This window comes from Mustela nigripes, chromosome 5 (assembly GCF_022355385.1).
Source record: "Mustela nigripes isolate SB6536 chromosome 5, MUSNIG.SB6536, whole genome shotgun sequence".
Taxonomy (NCBI): Eukaryota; Metazoa; Chordata; class Mammalia; order Carnivora; family Mustelidae; genus Mustela; species Mustela nigripes.
The window spans coordinates 13168587-13183741 of NC_081561.1; the positions used below are offsets into that span (position 1 = coordinate 13168587).

The 15155-nt window shown below is 50.8% G+C and overlaps 1 protein-coding gene and 1 long non-coding RNA gene across 4 annotated transcripts in view; both read right to left on the bottom strand.

The window, feature by feature from the left end:
• GFOD1 (Gfo/Idh/MocA-like oxidoreductase domain containing 1) overlaps positions 1-15155 on the bottom strand; it is a 102677-nt gene that overhangs the window by 51779 nt on the left and 35743 nt on the right. The gene's annotated exons all lie outside the window — the stretch shown is intronic.
• LOC132018787 (uncharacterized) lies at positions 6251-10187 on the bottom strand. The gene is made up of 4 exons (XR_009404586.1): positions 10000-10187; positions 9690-9761; positions 9238-9556; positions 6251-8194 (listed from the first exon to the last, which is right to left on the bottom strand). It is a non-coding gene; the product is annotated as an uncharacterized LOC132018787 (long non-coding RNA).

The window sequence follows — 15155 nt, forward strand, 5'->3', positions numbered from 1 at the left end:
TGAGCCACGCAGGCGCCCCTTTCTAATTCTTTAGAATAAACTCGGTTAGGTAGTCATCTTCTCCCTCTGAACTTCTATGCGTGCACAAGTCTGATGCCTCTTCTTCATCAGAGGACCATTTTTCCAGAGCCTTCAGGAGGCAGTTAAGCACAGGCGCGATCCTCCCTCGGGCGGGAGTCGAATACGGCACTGAGACGACACTGCCCGTGTTCCAAGTGATTTTTCTTTTTTTAAGATTTTATTTATTACTTATTTGACAGACAGGGATCACAAGTAGTCAGAGAGGCAGGCAGAGAGAGAGGGAAGCAGGCTCCCCACTGAGCAGAGAGCCCGATGCAGGGCTCCATCCCAGGACCCTGAGATCATGACCTGAGCTGAAAGCAGAGGCTTAACCCACTGAGCCACCCAGATGCCTCCCAAGTGATTTTTTTAAAATTCCGCACCCAGTCACTGAGCTTAGAGAAATCCACTAGAAACAGGATGTCATAAATCAGGCAAAAAGTTATATGCTAATATAGTCATCTAAGCACATTTATAATAGAAAAAAAGCTGGAAACAGCCTAAATATCTCAAAATAAGAATGGTTACGTGTGCAAAATTCTTAGCCCAGTGCTTGGAACACAGTGAGTGTCCAACAAGGGGTAGAGATGACATTTTTATTGTGAGTAACGAAAGAAAGTGTGGTATGCTATATGATGGGTGATTTCTTAAGCTTTTCTCCCCTATTGGAATGGCCACATGCATATCAAAATCTGAGTGAAAGAAATACTTGAATAATCACCTTTCCACGGCAGACTGTATGTCTGCCTTATTGTCCGGAAAAGCGCCACCCATCTTTCTCTACCACCCCAACCCCTGTATTTGACAGGGGCACAAAAGGCACGTGCCACCCTCAAGACCTGTCTTCTCTACCCCAACTGCCGCTTTAACTTGAGAGGCAGAGGGAAAACATCATCCTATAACCCGATCAGCATTTCCAGCATCTCTCTTGTTTTGGGCCTTGGCTGGGATGCACGGAGGCAGGGGCGCCTCACAGATCAGCCTGGAAGACCCTCCCATCTAAAGAGGGTCTCTAGAAAGCTCGCAGAACCATTTGCTGGGCAAGGGTAGCCCTCCTCCAGGGCTGTCAATCAAACAAACACAGCAACGGCAGGGGACAGAAGACCGCTGGTTTCTTCCTCTAGGAAAGACCAAGGGGCAAAATCTTGACTTATGAGCTATAGTTCCTTAGAGGGGAAATGCATCCAAGGGATGGATACTAGGGATTGGCTGGGGTCCTTCCCCTTTCTCACCGCTAGGCACACGTCCAGGCGCGCACATGCACGTGCTCGCGCACACACACACACACACACTTCCTTGCCCCCACAGACATGCCAACCACACACACACAAGCATGCAAACATACCATGCACAAATACACACACACACACACACACACACACACACACACACACACACACAAACACACATGATCTTCCTCCCTCTCTGCTAATGACGCCCTCCTCCAATTCAGGCTGCAATTCAATCCTTGCATTCTAGTGACAACACAAAGAACCAGAAGCTTTGTGTTTGTGATGCTGGGAAAACCCCAGGTGGTACAACAGGCCCGGTGGAATGCATCCTGCAAGACTAGATTCTTAGGAGAGAGTAAGTCTGCAGGTCTCAGAAGGGTGTGGCCAGAAGAGACTGGAGAGACAGCCCACCCTGCAGGCAAGGACTCTGAGGTCTGCCGCGGGGTGCTGGTGTCCCCGAGATGCTGCTGCCCAGAGCCTTTTCTCCCCGGTAAACCCCGACCTTCCTCCGCCCACTTCCCCTTCAAGACGATTTCTTCCTTCACAATAACGCCTCTGCAGGACAGGTGCAGACGCTTCTTCTCGAAAAGGAGAGAGGCTTACGTGTCTACACTTTGACCCTCTGCGGGCAAGTCACTCGCAGTCTCGGGTACAAGAGAAGAAGGGGAAGAAAGAAAGAGAGAGGAAAGCCACGTTCCTTTTGACTCAGATCATTTCCATTTTAGTAGGAAGCATGTGTTCACCCAGATACCAGTGGGCTGGTTCCTTTGTTTAAACAAAAGGCTTTCCTGAAAGCCGCAGGGAACCAGAGGGCAGGGATTCTGCACAGGAATTTTCTCTTCATGAAAAGCAGGAGGTTCTCTGGGGGGAATGCCTTCCTCTGGTTTGACAATTCTGGAAAGCCAGCTAGCAGAGTAGACTGGGAATGTGTGTGCCCAATGATTTTGCCCAATGAAGTGTTTAAATTAAATTAAATTAAATTAAAATTTTTTGTTTATTTTATTTTAATTTCTCTTTCCAAGGAAATGTTTTAAATCCACCTTTACTTTAGTTGGTTATTCCTTCTACATCTAATGCTGTTCAAAATACAGATTTTCCAGGGATGGGGCACATATGTGGGGATGATCGTGGCCCCCACGAAGTGTGGCATGTCACAGGGCGCCCTGACACCCCTTTATAGCTAGCTGGCTTGCTCAAAGCTTTCTTGAAAACCAGCCAGGTGGATCCCTCTGAAAGTCTGTTTCACTTCCAAAAGAAAATAATAGAATGAAACCCCGGAGAACATCACATTTGAGAATAAATGTCAAGTGCCCAGCATTGTATACCAGGCAGATAAAAAGCAACCGAAATACCAGACCCCCTCGCTCGAGGGGGCTCCGCTGAGACCAGATTCCTCTTGACCGCTGACGGACACTCCTGAGAAACAGGCCGGGTCCATCTCCTGAGCACCTGCTCTGTTCACTAGGCTGGCTGCCCTCTGCACCTGTCCTGTGTCCCCCCGCTGCGAATAGAGTGAAGCCCACTTTACCACATTGAGGACGATGCTGGGGTGCTCAGGTTAGGAGGTCAAGGTCACCCAGTAAGCAGCGCAATAAACAAGCCCCCACACCACTAGCTCAGCTTCTTCGCATACAACAAGAACTCACAACACACAGATGTGGGATTTCTGCTCCCTGGGAGGCTGAATGAATTCACTGCTGGCATTCTGCAGGCGCCAAGACGGGCGAGCAGAGGAGCGACTTCCCTGGGGCCCAGAAGCAGAGGTCAGGGTGGACTGGCAAGGCAGGCCTCTGGCAAGGGACGACTCAGTTCGCGGCGAGCAGCGTGGGGACTGGGAGATAAGGACCAGAGCACAGAGAGCTTTGAGAATGAATGGCTCGCTGGGGCGAGAACTCGGCCCTCGTTCCAGAAGGTTGGGGTTCGAGTCTCAGCTCTTTCTCTTATTTCCTGTGTCTTAGGGCAGGTTATTGAATGCCTCTGGGCCTCAGTTTTCTCCCGCACGAGGCAGGAATATGACAGTATTTCTTATGCGGTTGTTGTGATGAGCAAGACTATGGGAAAGCATTTTCAGAAAACACAGGAAGTTGGAAACAGCCCTGATGTGGTGTGGTGGGAACCCACAGAACAAACTCAAGGTCACAGAGGCTCACAACACACCGAGTTCTTCCAGTCTGACTCAATCATCTTGAAGTTACATTTTCAACATCATGCAGAGTCTGTCCAGAACCCAGGACACCACGTGTCCGGTACACAGACCAAGCCTCTGTAGGGAGAATGTGTGTGCAGGAGGGTTTACCTTTCAGCAAAGTCCAGGAAGTGTGCAAAAACCCAAAGTGACAAAGTGAGAGGCTCAGGGGAGATCACAGACGTGAGCAAACTGAAGAGTTTAAAAGCACGATTTTTTTTAAAAGTACGGCCGGTAGCAAACTTCTCTGATGCTTTTGGGACACCCAGTTCATGTAAGGCTGTCACACCCACATTTCATAAATGCCACTGTTGCATCTGGCCATAAAGGAGAGTTTATGCCACCGTCTGCTATTGCTGGAGCTCTCCTTGGTCTGTGCATATCCGGGACGCCGGGGGGGGGGGGACCCCACTGGGCACCTCTCCATGGTGAGCAGGACCCAGGACACCAGACTGAGCCTCCTAACCCTGAGGCCCCCGAGCCTGGGAAGAAACTGCCAAAAGAGAAAAATGACCAGTCCCTGACAGCAAGCTGCTGACTGCTCCCTTTTCTAAGGGCTCGTAGCTGGGCAGAGCTTCACTGACCCAGTCAACGTTCAAGGACAGGCAGGCCCAGGAGCCCCGAGCATCTCATGGGTGGAAAAGTCCACTAGTTACTTTTTTCTATCAACCGTCTTTGAAGGCCACCTCCCTCTTCTTCTTGGCATTAGAAAATACAAGGAGGAAAGCCAGCCCACGTGCGGTGTCCGCGTCCCTTCTGGGCTTCCCACCTCACGTTCAACTGCCCTTGCTCTGGTCCCTGCGCCTCTTTTGACGAAAGGAGAGCCTGGCTCTGGCTCGGTCCGGGGTGACAACCCGTCACCCAGCAGAGTGAAAACTGGGGGCCGGGGAGGAAGTGGGGAAGGGTGTGTGAGCAGAGACGGGGGAGGTGCCCCTCAAAGCCCGACCGCCGGCCATGGAAACGCAAACTTGACGTTTTCATTTTCCTGTCACCTCGTCGCATCGGGTACCCTGGGTGACTGCGCCAGCTTCTCTTTCCACCAGCTCGTACACCCAGCACAGGAAAGACGGCCTCAAGAAAAACAACAAAGCTGCAAGCATTCACGTCATGAGAACGAGGTGTTTCAGGCGTTTCCCCAACTAACGCACAAAGAACTTTCTCTGAGGGAGTCCCCCAGCCCACGCCCCTCCCCAGGGCGATGGGAATTCTCTGCACCTCCACGCTTCCTGTCCGTGACCTTCCATCAGGAGCAGGGGACTCTGCTTTTTCAGTTGCTCTAATAATAAGGTCTGCTAAGGACTGTATGAGGTGTTAATTCCTGCCTTTCTCTCCAGCCTTGTTAAAAAGTACCGTGTTGGGCATCTATTTTCTTGACCACCCAAGATAGTGGGAATTAATATCTTAATTAGCACCAAAGTCCCTGAGTGTGCGATGCCAGGCCGCTAGAAAGCCACACAAGGACTCCAACAACATGAGCTCGGGCAGATATCTATAAAGACGCACTCCCGGGAGAAATCAAGGCAGGTGGGAATCGGCTAGTTCCACCACAGAGAGAAAACTAGGGGCATCTCGCTGGCCTCAGCTCCCTGCCCGGAAGGGATACAGTGGGTCACAGGGAAGACCGTGTCCCCTGTGTGGCAGGTGTTGGCGCTGTCGAAGGGCTGTGTGGCCCCAATGTGGTAGGGTGGCCACCCTCAGGACTTGGTTCCTTGTCATCAACCAAGACATTCTGCCAACTTGTTGCTCCTTCAAGAACTGCCAATGGCTTATTTAACACAAAGGAAGCCGCTTTTGGAAACTGTGAGTTCCTTGGTGCCCTCAGGCAGGAAGGGCTAAGGGTCTGGCTGGCCAAGCATTTGAGTGGTCACTCAAGCACCACTGATGTAAAAAGCTTCACCAGAAACGTAGTCAGGGGGTGCCCCGGGCCTCTGGGCCCAGCTCAGACACTAGGATTTCTAGAAACACTCTTTGCCTGGGACTTTCTGGAAGCACCAAACCAGACAACATCACAGTGTGTCATGAAATCAGCTGGCTGGATTAGTGAAGATCACCTTTCTTAAAGAATACAACAGAAAATAGAGCGTATTGCATGTAATAAGGGGGTACCATCTTACAACACCTGTCTTGTATGTTCAGATATTTATACATTATATGATATATATATATATATATATATATATATATATATATATATATATATCATGTCTACATTATATATACAGACCCATGGGTATACTGTTTGGCCAACTGTATTTTTCAAATGTGATCACAGGACTTCTGGTCTCACATAGTCTCTCAGAACCTTGCTACTTCCTGATGAACAGTTAGTCCATGGCCCTGCCCTTGAATTTAGGTGGGTCTTTGCAAGTGCGGCAATGAAAGCAAAACTGCAGAAAGACACCATGGGACCTCCAAGGATCAGTGCTAGAAGGTGACTTGGCTTCTGGAGGACTCACGCTCTCCCCCAGGGATGCTCTCTTACAGAACCCAGCTACCCTGCTGCGGGAAGACTGAGCCGCGCTCCACTGTTTCTGCCAGGAGACCCAGCTGAGGTCCCAGCAAAGAGCCAGTATCAACTACCGGACAGATGAGTGAGGGAGCCTTCTGGTGACTTCAGCCTCCTGCCCTCATTAGAGCCGTCCAGATGATGTGTGATGAGCAGCAGTGAGCTCTTCCAACCAACCCTGCCCAGATGACAGACTTAAGAGCTCAAAATATGACTGGTATTGTTCCAGGCCACTAAGTGTTGGGAAAGCCCATCATGCAGCAGCAGAGAAGCAGAAACCAGTGGGCTGCAATGCAACATGGAAGCTCTCTCTTCACTGTGGGTCATGTTCAAGAAGTCTGGGAAACACTGAACTAGACCGTCTGTGCGGGCAAAACTCAAATGCATACACTTATTTTTCTTAATCACTTACTCACTCTGTAAATGTTCGCTGCACCTGGTACTACGCTGGGCATATTATGAACTATGCGTTCAGTTTCCACAGCACCCCCGAGGGAGCCTACCTCGAAACTCAAAGCTTGGGGTAAGGACTGATGGCTGCCGCCCGAGCTTCCAATGGCCCATTTCATGGAAAAAGTAACCCTCTCCGCCCTTGACCTTCGCGAATGCAGACATGAAGGTCATGTTTCCTTAGCAAGATCTTCGCTCTACTCTCTCGAGGGGCTTCTCACTCGTCAGCGACTCAGCCCCAGCCTGTCCCTCTGCACACCAGGGGGCTTCCGAACCCACCCCGAGCGGCCAGATGTCAAACAAGACACTACAGGTTCAACCGCGTGTATCAGTGAAGGGACAGGAGACAGCCAGGGCCACACAACCAGCGACTGAGCGGACCTCGTCCTCGCTAAGGGATGTTCCAAAGAGAGAAGACTCTTAGGAAGACAACAGAGATGGGAGACACGGTGCGACCCCTGTCTCTGGTCAACTCTGACACTTCTGCCACAGGGAAGCTTCAGGGAAGCGTCCCCATCCCGGTCCCTCCACCTTGGTCTGGGCCAGCACAGGGCACTGCAGTGAGATATCATGGTCCAGGAGGCGCAAACAACGGACATTGCTCACAGTTCTGGAGGCTGGGGTCTGAGAACAGCGAAGGGAGTCCCTGAGGGGGAGCCTCCTCCTGATTTGCAGACGGCCACCTGCTCCCCTATCCTCACACGGAGGAGAGAGATCATCTCTCTAGGGGCTCCTCTCCAGAAAGGCACTAATCCCATCATGGCGGCTTCACCACCCTCAGGACTGCACCTAAACCGAATCATTTCCCTCAAGCCGCAATGCCAGATACCATCACAATGGGAGGAGGGGGTGGTTAGGGCATCAAGATAAGAATGGGGGGGACATAACATTCAGTCCATGTCAGGACACCCGTCCACGTGGTCGTCTGTTCCTGTGGTTCCACACCCGTCAACAACCCATGTGTGCATCCCCAGCCATAGGGGCTGTTCCGGGAGTGGGCAGCACATAGGACCGTGCGACCTCTACCTCCTGCGTAGCTCTCCATCTCACACCCTGATGGTGCAGCCTCTCAGCCTGGTCCTGACAGAAGGCAGAAGACCTTGATGAACAAAGCAGCCATCTGCCCCCAACCCACTTCCTCTCAGCATCTCTGGTCATAAAACACTTCCTGTCAAGTGTCCCTGGTCATATGAGCAAGTGAATTAGAAATGTTTACCCTTTGCTCGCCTAGCCCTGGTCTATGTCATCAGTGTGGGACAACGTCCTGGCCTGCTTCTAATGGGGGTTTTCAACAGCAGCGGCATGAGGGACACTTTGTGTGGGATCATTGTCTGTGGGTGGCATGACTGTACCATGCCCTATAGGGTATCACAGCAGCATCTCTGGCTTCTACTCACTAGAAGCAAGTAACACGTCACCAGCTGGGACAACCACATCTATTTCCACACATGGCCAAATGTTCCTGGGGGGCGAAGTCTCCTCCAGCTGAAGACCACTGGCTTGACCCACAGGGGGGCTTCCAGTGGTGGGGGTAGGGGAAGCCCATAGGGGTTTTCCACAGGTTATCCACTCTTTCTGTCCCCTTCCACCCACCTCACGTCACATTTTCTCTCTTCGGTGAGTTTCCACTGCCCGTACCCATGCTGCCCGTGGCTTTTCCTCCCACGCTGCTGCCACAAGGGTCGGCAAGCCCCTCCATCAGGGCTCTATGGGTTCTTTCGTCTGCACAGCATCGCCTGTTCCAGAGCCTAACGATGTCATCTGCAGGCCATTTGTTCAGAAAAACATTTTCAGAACCTTCTGGAACAGCCTCTCCAAGTTCTTAAATACAAGAGAAAGCGAGGAGACACCTGGGAGGGACCAGGTCCCGGCAGAGCCCAGAAGTCATGGACATGGCGCAGGGTATCACAGAAACACAGAAGTCCAATGCCCAACCCTGGGCTCAGGCATGAGGGAGACACAGAAGGAGGTAACATCCCACCCCGCCCCCCCCCCCCCAGAAGCAATGTCTGAGCCACATCTTAAAAGCCCAGGAGGAATCAGCTAGGCAGATGGAGTGAGGAAGGCATTCCCTGAAGACAGGATGGAGGGAAGCACAGTAGGTTCTCAGAAGAGCAGGCTGAAGGCCAATGTATGGCAGAAGCATTGGAAAGAAGCAGCAAGACAAATGTGGTTGGAGACCCAGAAGCTTCCAGAATCTGCCAAGTGCTCAGCCAGCATCTGACGCACTTCAACAGGCCACCTGTGTCCACGAAGGTCACCATGCAAACTCACACATCCTAAGAGGCACGTCCCCAGCTCTGCACCCCTGGGGCTACCTCAGAGCTGCTCCTTTCTAGAGCTTTCTCCCTGGGGCACATCCAAGCAGAGGCTGTCCTGCACTCGCGACCCCCCCCACCCCCGCTACTTCTTCTAAGAGGTTGGGGGCCTAAAATCTCAGGCATAATGGTGATCTCTATTTACCTACCTGGGAAAGGGGTGCTAAGAAAGAAAAATTGAGCAACTAAACTCAAACACAGGGACAGAGAACTCTAGAAGAAGGCGTTCTGGAGTTATAAAATGAGGATTACGGAAGGAGTGCCCTCTATCCTCTGCTCCCTGATCAGCAGGGAGTCTGCTTATCCCTCTGACCCTCCCCCTTTCATTCTCTCTCTCTCTCTCTCAAATAAATAAATAAAATGTTTTTTAAAAAAATAAATAAAAAATAAAAATAATCTAAATGGGATCATGCTGTAAGGTCTATTTCACACCCTTAATTTTTCACCTAATATCCTGGAGATCTTTCCATATCCACAGATACTTACCTAAATCATGGCACTATAGGTTGCAAATTACACTGTGTTCCTAGAGTACAATACACACGATCCATTTCCCTCCACGTATACACTTAGGATGCTTCCAGTTACTCAATATTATAACTAATGCTGCAATAAGCGTTTGTGCTAAAACAGCTAAATGAATCCCCAGAGGTAGAACTGCAGGGGTGAAGGGTAGGCGTGACTTTAACTTCACTCTTGCTGCACTCCTTGGCCCACGGTCACTGTGTGGCTTTCTTTTCTCCATCTATACATCTGGAAACTATTGATGGGCTCTCCGTTCACTCCCGTAAAAGGTTTGGCAAGCCTGAGAAATACAAAGTGGGGTCATTTAAGGTTACGTTTGGTCAAAGGCACCGTGTTTGTGCAAAATCCCAACAGAACTGTTGTCTGGGGCCAGACACGAGGCTGGGCTGTGGGCGGGTCCAACAAGCACCCACCTCAGTGGCCCTGGATGCCTGGAGGCCAAGGAACAGGTCCGTCCATGTCCAGGATGGCCTTTTGCTTTCCTCCTAAAATCAGTTTCAGAGAAAAAAAAGGTGCTCTCCTGAGTGAGGTAGGAGAGGAAAGGGAAGCCCAACCCAAAGGCACTGGGTGTTAATGAGGGCAGTGATAAAAAGTAAGACGAGTTCCAGCCTCTATGGCTGGAGGGAAAAACCCCAAGAAGATGCAAGTATGTTGGATTTCTGCTGCTTTTTCCCTTGTCCCTGCTCCATTTCTGAGTTCCCACAGTGATATGCCAAGCCTCACCGAAGATTTATCTTTGAAAATGTCCTTCCTGGGCGCCTGGGTGGCTCAGTGGGTTAAGCCGCTGCCTTCGGCTCAGGTCATGATCTCGGGGTCCTGGGATCGAGTCCCGCGTCGGGCTCTCTGCTCAGCAGGGAGCCTGCTTCCTCCTCTCTCTCTCTCTGCCTGCCTCTCTGTCTACTTGTGATCTCTCTCTGTCAAATAAATAAATAACATCTTTAAAAAAAAAAAAAAAAAAAAAAAAAAAAAAGAAAATGTCCTTCCTCTAACCATGGCAAATGTGGGAAGATGGAAAGGGCCTCTCTCGCCTCTACAAGCCGTATTCATTCATTCATTCATCCATCCACCCATCCATTCATTCATTCAGAGATAGTGGGAGCACAGGCACAGGGAGAGGGGGAGGGAGAATCTCAAGCAGGCTCCCTGTGGAGCATAGAGCCCAACACAGGGTTCAATCCCAGGACCCTGAGATCATGACCTGAGCTGAAATCAAGAGTCGGATGTTCAGCTAAATGAGCCACCCAGGCGCCCCTCTACAGCCACTTGTAGCTCTTTTCCCACCCGCCCTCGAACGCAGGGTCGACCAATAGAACCTTCTGCGGTGATGACGTCGTGCTCTCTGCACTGTCCCCATGGGAGCCGCTGGCCACATGCGCCCACTGAGCACCTGCAAAGAACTGAATTGTCATTTTCTTTTAATTAACCTAAATGGAAATCGTCCCACGTGGCTGGTGGCCGCTGTCTCGAGCAGAGCTGCTGTCATGATTTTTAAACTCTCGGTTTCGGCTCAGGTCATGATCTCAGGGTCATGAGATCGAGCCCCGGGGCCAGCTCTGCACTCAGTGGGGAGTCTGCTTGGGGTTCTCTTCTTTCTGGGCCTCCCCCAACTAGCACACACTTCCTCACGTGCACACACACACACACTCTCTCTCTCTCAGATAAATAAATCTTAAGGAAATGCAAATGACTTGTCTCAACTAGTAATACATTAATATTAATTCTCTAACATTTTTTATAACATTTTACAGAGATTATATATAGCATTCGTCTATTAATCTACGTTACGGAACATATATATGATTTATGTTATTTCCCATCTTTACCACCCGCCGCCCAGCCACATGGACACCACTGCTCCCATTTGACAAATGAAGAAACTGAGGCTCAGGGGCCAGGTACTGACCTGGGCCCCTAACCCGACCTCCTAAGGTCTGAAGTTCATGCACTCGGGCTGTCCCTGGCCTCGGTGGTGCGCTCTGACTTCTATTTCACTCCAGGAAGGAGCCCTCAGCCACACGCAGCCCAGCACAGCGGCCCCAAGCAGGTGTCCGTTAGACACTCCCGAACCAGCAAATCAGTGTCTGAGCAGGTGCTAAGGTGGGAGTCCCAGCTGGCCACGTCCTGAGAGCAAAATCGTTAGCCCAGACACAAGGTATTCGTTTTTTATCAGATATTTAAGGTGGCGACACAGACACCCATTAATACGCCGCAAGTGGGTATGATTTTAGATCAGGGGACGAGCATAGAAATCACAGACGAGGAGGCCAATGTGATTTGAGATCTACTGCCCAAACCTGACTCGAGTTTGGGTTTCTGGTACACATTGAAACAGGTTGGAGTTGTGAGCAGCTCCCGTAATGTCGGGGCGAGAGGGCAGGCGGGTCAGAGAAGAAACAGTTGGAAATAAAAGACGGTGGGTCGCTGGGATGTGAGGGGGATTGGGTGCGCCCACAGATCTGAAAAAGTCAGACGATGGTGGCACCCAGCCCCGAACAGGCCCGACCCAGAAGGGGCTCTGAGGCCCAGCCCTCCTTGACAGCTGCTGGGTTGGAGGCTCTCAGTCTGTCTGTCTGTCTCAACGGCATAAGCTATTACCCAGAGCCTTCTTTCACGGACATGAACAACATCACAGTTCTGCATTTCAGGCATTTTCTCTGCAGGCACAGAAGCTAAACTCGTGAGGGAGGGTGTTCTTCGTTGAGCCCTTGCTATGCACCAGGCCCTGGACCAAGCACTTGGCACGTATCACCTCTTTTTATATTCATGGGACCATCTACATTAGAGAGTATCATCCCCACGTGACAGAAAAGGGAACCCAGGTGCTGAACTAATAAACGTCTCCGCGGTCTGTCTTGAGCTGTTGTTCTCAACATGGTTATCCGCGCTACAGAGGGAAAGGAAGGATCCTTTACAAAATACCAGGGCCTGCCCTCCTCCCCCAGAGATTCTCATCATTCTGGCTCTAGGGTGTAGCCTGGGCGTCCAGAGCCTGGATGATTCTAAGGTTCAGTCAAGGCAGGACATCACCGCACTAAGGCGAGTCAATGGAGAAGGTAGGATTTGGACCCAGGTCTGACTGATTCCAGAGCCTGTGATAGAAACTGCTCATCTCAACGGCCCTCGTGCTGGAATTGGGAACATTAGGAGCTGCCAATCACTAGAAATTGTTACAGGAACGCCTAGCTAGAATAGTTCTTCAGTCCCCAGGGTGCCCGGGTCCCCCTGAGGTTCCAGGTCTTTGACCTAAGGGTTAATGTGAGTTCTCTGTGAACCGTGCCCAGACGGACTATCATCAATCCGTTTTCAGACGACTGCTCTCGGGTCCTGCCCCTGGGCAGCACCTCTCATTTCTAGAAAAGCAAGAGCGCAGCCGTCCTTCCCATTCCAGGACTGGCTTGGTCTCCTGGCAGCAATTTTGCTAACAAACGTTTTCAGAAATCAAAACCAGATATGTTTCCTATTAAATCAGAGAACAGCTTTCAACGTAAACAGTACTCTGGGCGTGATCCAAACATCCGCAGCCCATTTTGAGAAGTGCAGAGCCCTTTAATACTCGAAAAGAAGTGCTTTTGTCGCTATCTTTCCAGACTTCGGCTTTGCCACAACGTCCCTGGAGCACACCTGTCCTGCTCTCCATCCCTCCTCCACTCTCTCCTCTTCCCTACTGTTCCTCCCTGAGGGGGGAGACGGAGCCACTACAATCATCTGGGTATTCAGACCCATGGGGATAAAAAGGATAGGGTTTGGCACAATTATTTCGTCCGCTAATCCAAGAGTAATCAGAGAACTGCAAAGAAATTCCACCACTCACATCTGCTGAGGCTAATATAATTTCTTGATATCTTAAGCATTTAACATTAAGTTCGCCTTCCCTGGCCCTCTCTACTAGCAAGGACAGAGCTGTGCAGAGATGCACCCTTGATACCAAAGAGTAGATGGAGGGCAAATGTGTTCGATGTAGGCTCATTGGGCAGGGGCTGGAAAGGGGTGCCTCTGTACCCCAGAGCCAACACTCCCCATCCATGTTCAAATGCCTTGACCTTGTTCATGGAGAAGCGGACAAGTCCACGGTGTCATGGAAACCACCAGACTTACTTATCTCATCCACCATTTCTGTTTCTAACTAGCTGTGACCTCAGGCAAGCGTCCTAAAACCACTCGGGGTCCAAGTTTCTTTCTGAAAGGAGAAAATATTTGAACGGAGGCTTCTCTTCAATTTCATACTCTGGGCAAAGAATTTCTTAATCTTCTCAGCTTCACTGTTAAAATCAAGCTCCTCTAATTTGTAAGTGAGGCCCCCTCAGTGTAACTTGATTCTTAACAAACACCAGCACTCCCTTAACTGCACATTTGTGGTCAGGAATGGGGTAACAGACCAGCTCAGGCCCACGGTAGAGGGTTTTGGCAAAGAAACAGAGTTCAGCCTCTGGCAGAAGGGGATGTGGAAGAAGAGGCAGGAGGGAAGTCCTTAGTTTTCAGGTAAAGGTGAGGGCTGGCAGGCTTTGAAGCCTGAAGCCCGCACATGCTTCCTACCCCTGTCTCCGGTAAAGGGCCAGGTTTCCTGATGCTCGCTAAGCACCCTGTCTCATATTTGTATGTGAGTATTCAGGGCCTAACGTGCATCTCAACGAAATCTAGACGCTGCCATGGCCATAATCTATTTAATGACAGTAATAATGTTTGCACTTGTTCTCAGCCCTTAATCTAAGGAAACCAACATCCAACCCCACCTTTTCCTGTATGGAGATGGCCAGATGATTCCCTTTAGGAAAACAAACTCTCCGTTTAACATTTTCCAGGGCCAGAGGCAAACAGATCTTGCCCTTTGGCCATGCCTGGCTTCTTCCCTCTCCAAGCCACAGTTCTGACACGGAGAGAAGATTCCTGCCACCAACCAGAGGGAGTGAAAGTCAGCTGAGTCTCCCGTCACCGTTCCTGCTGACAAGCTTGCATTCCAAGGTACTAGATTCTCCTTACTCCTGCAGCATCTAGAGACACACTCCGTAAGGGGACATCCTAATGACGTAGCTTAGAGCATGCACAGGTGTACTCAAAATCAACTTTCATTTTTAAGAAGCCAGTAGCTTGTCCCGCTGGGCTGCACGGTATGTACTTCTAACCCCTCACCGTCCTAAGCCTCTGTGGCTGGACACCATAGTGCGGGTCTGATCTCTTAACAGAGCATCGTGTCAAGGAACCAGCCAGGCACGGCAGCCTTGATGAGAAGAAATGTACACGGTAGTAGACGGAAGGTGGGCGAGTATCCGTCTGTTCAAGTGCAAAAGGGGGACGGTGATGCTGGCAGGGACCAGAAAGGACTAGCAAAGGGAGAGGGAGTTTGGACCTTCCACCTTGCCCTCGTTGCTAACAAAAAGAGCACCACCATCCTAACGAGGCTAGAAACTAAAGGTTAACAAAGTCGCAGCTCCGGGGACTGTAACAGAAGAGCGGACAGGCTTTGAAACAGTGACACCATTAAATGCAATTTATTTGAAATCGCCTTGAAACTCCCCAGCACGAGGTTATTCACCTGTGACTTCCAAAATCCAATCCTAAGAACCAGCGCTCCTGGGCTGACCCCAGAGAATGACGCCCAAGCATCCAAATAGAGACCCGTATTTGTTAGAGCCACAGGGGGCCAAGAGCAAGGTGATTAGTTTGATCGCAGGAGGGCCCTGACCTCTCAGCTGGAGGTTCCACAAGGGAGGTCCGTCCTTCCGGAAAGGCCACTCAGCCAGGGAAGAGCTTGCGTGTGCAGCCCCAGGAGGTGAAGGCTGAGCCCAGAGAGGTTGGGGGCCTGCCAGGTCCCAACAGGCCTGCTGCGGCCACCTGCTAATCCCAGAGTGACATTCTCCAGCAGTGTCCGCAGACCCGTCCCC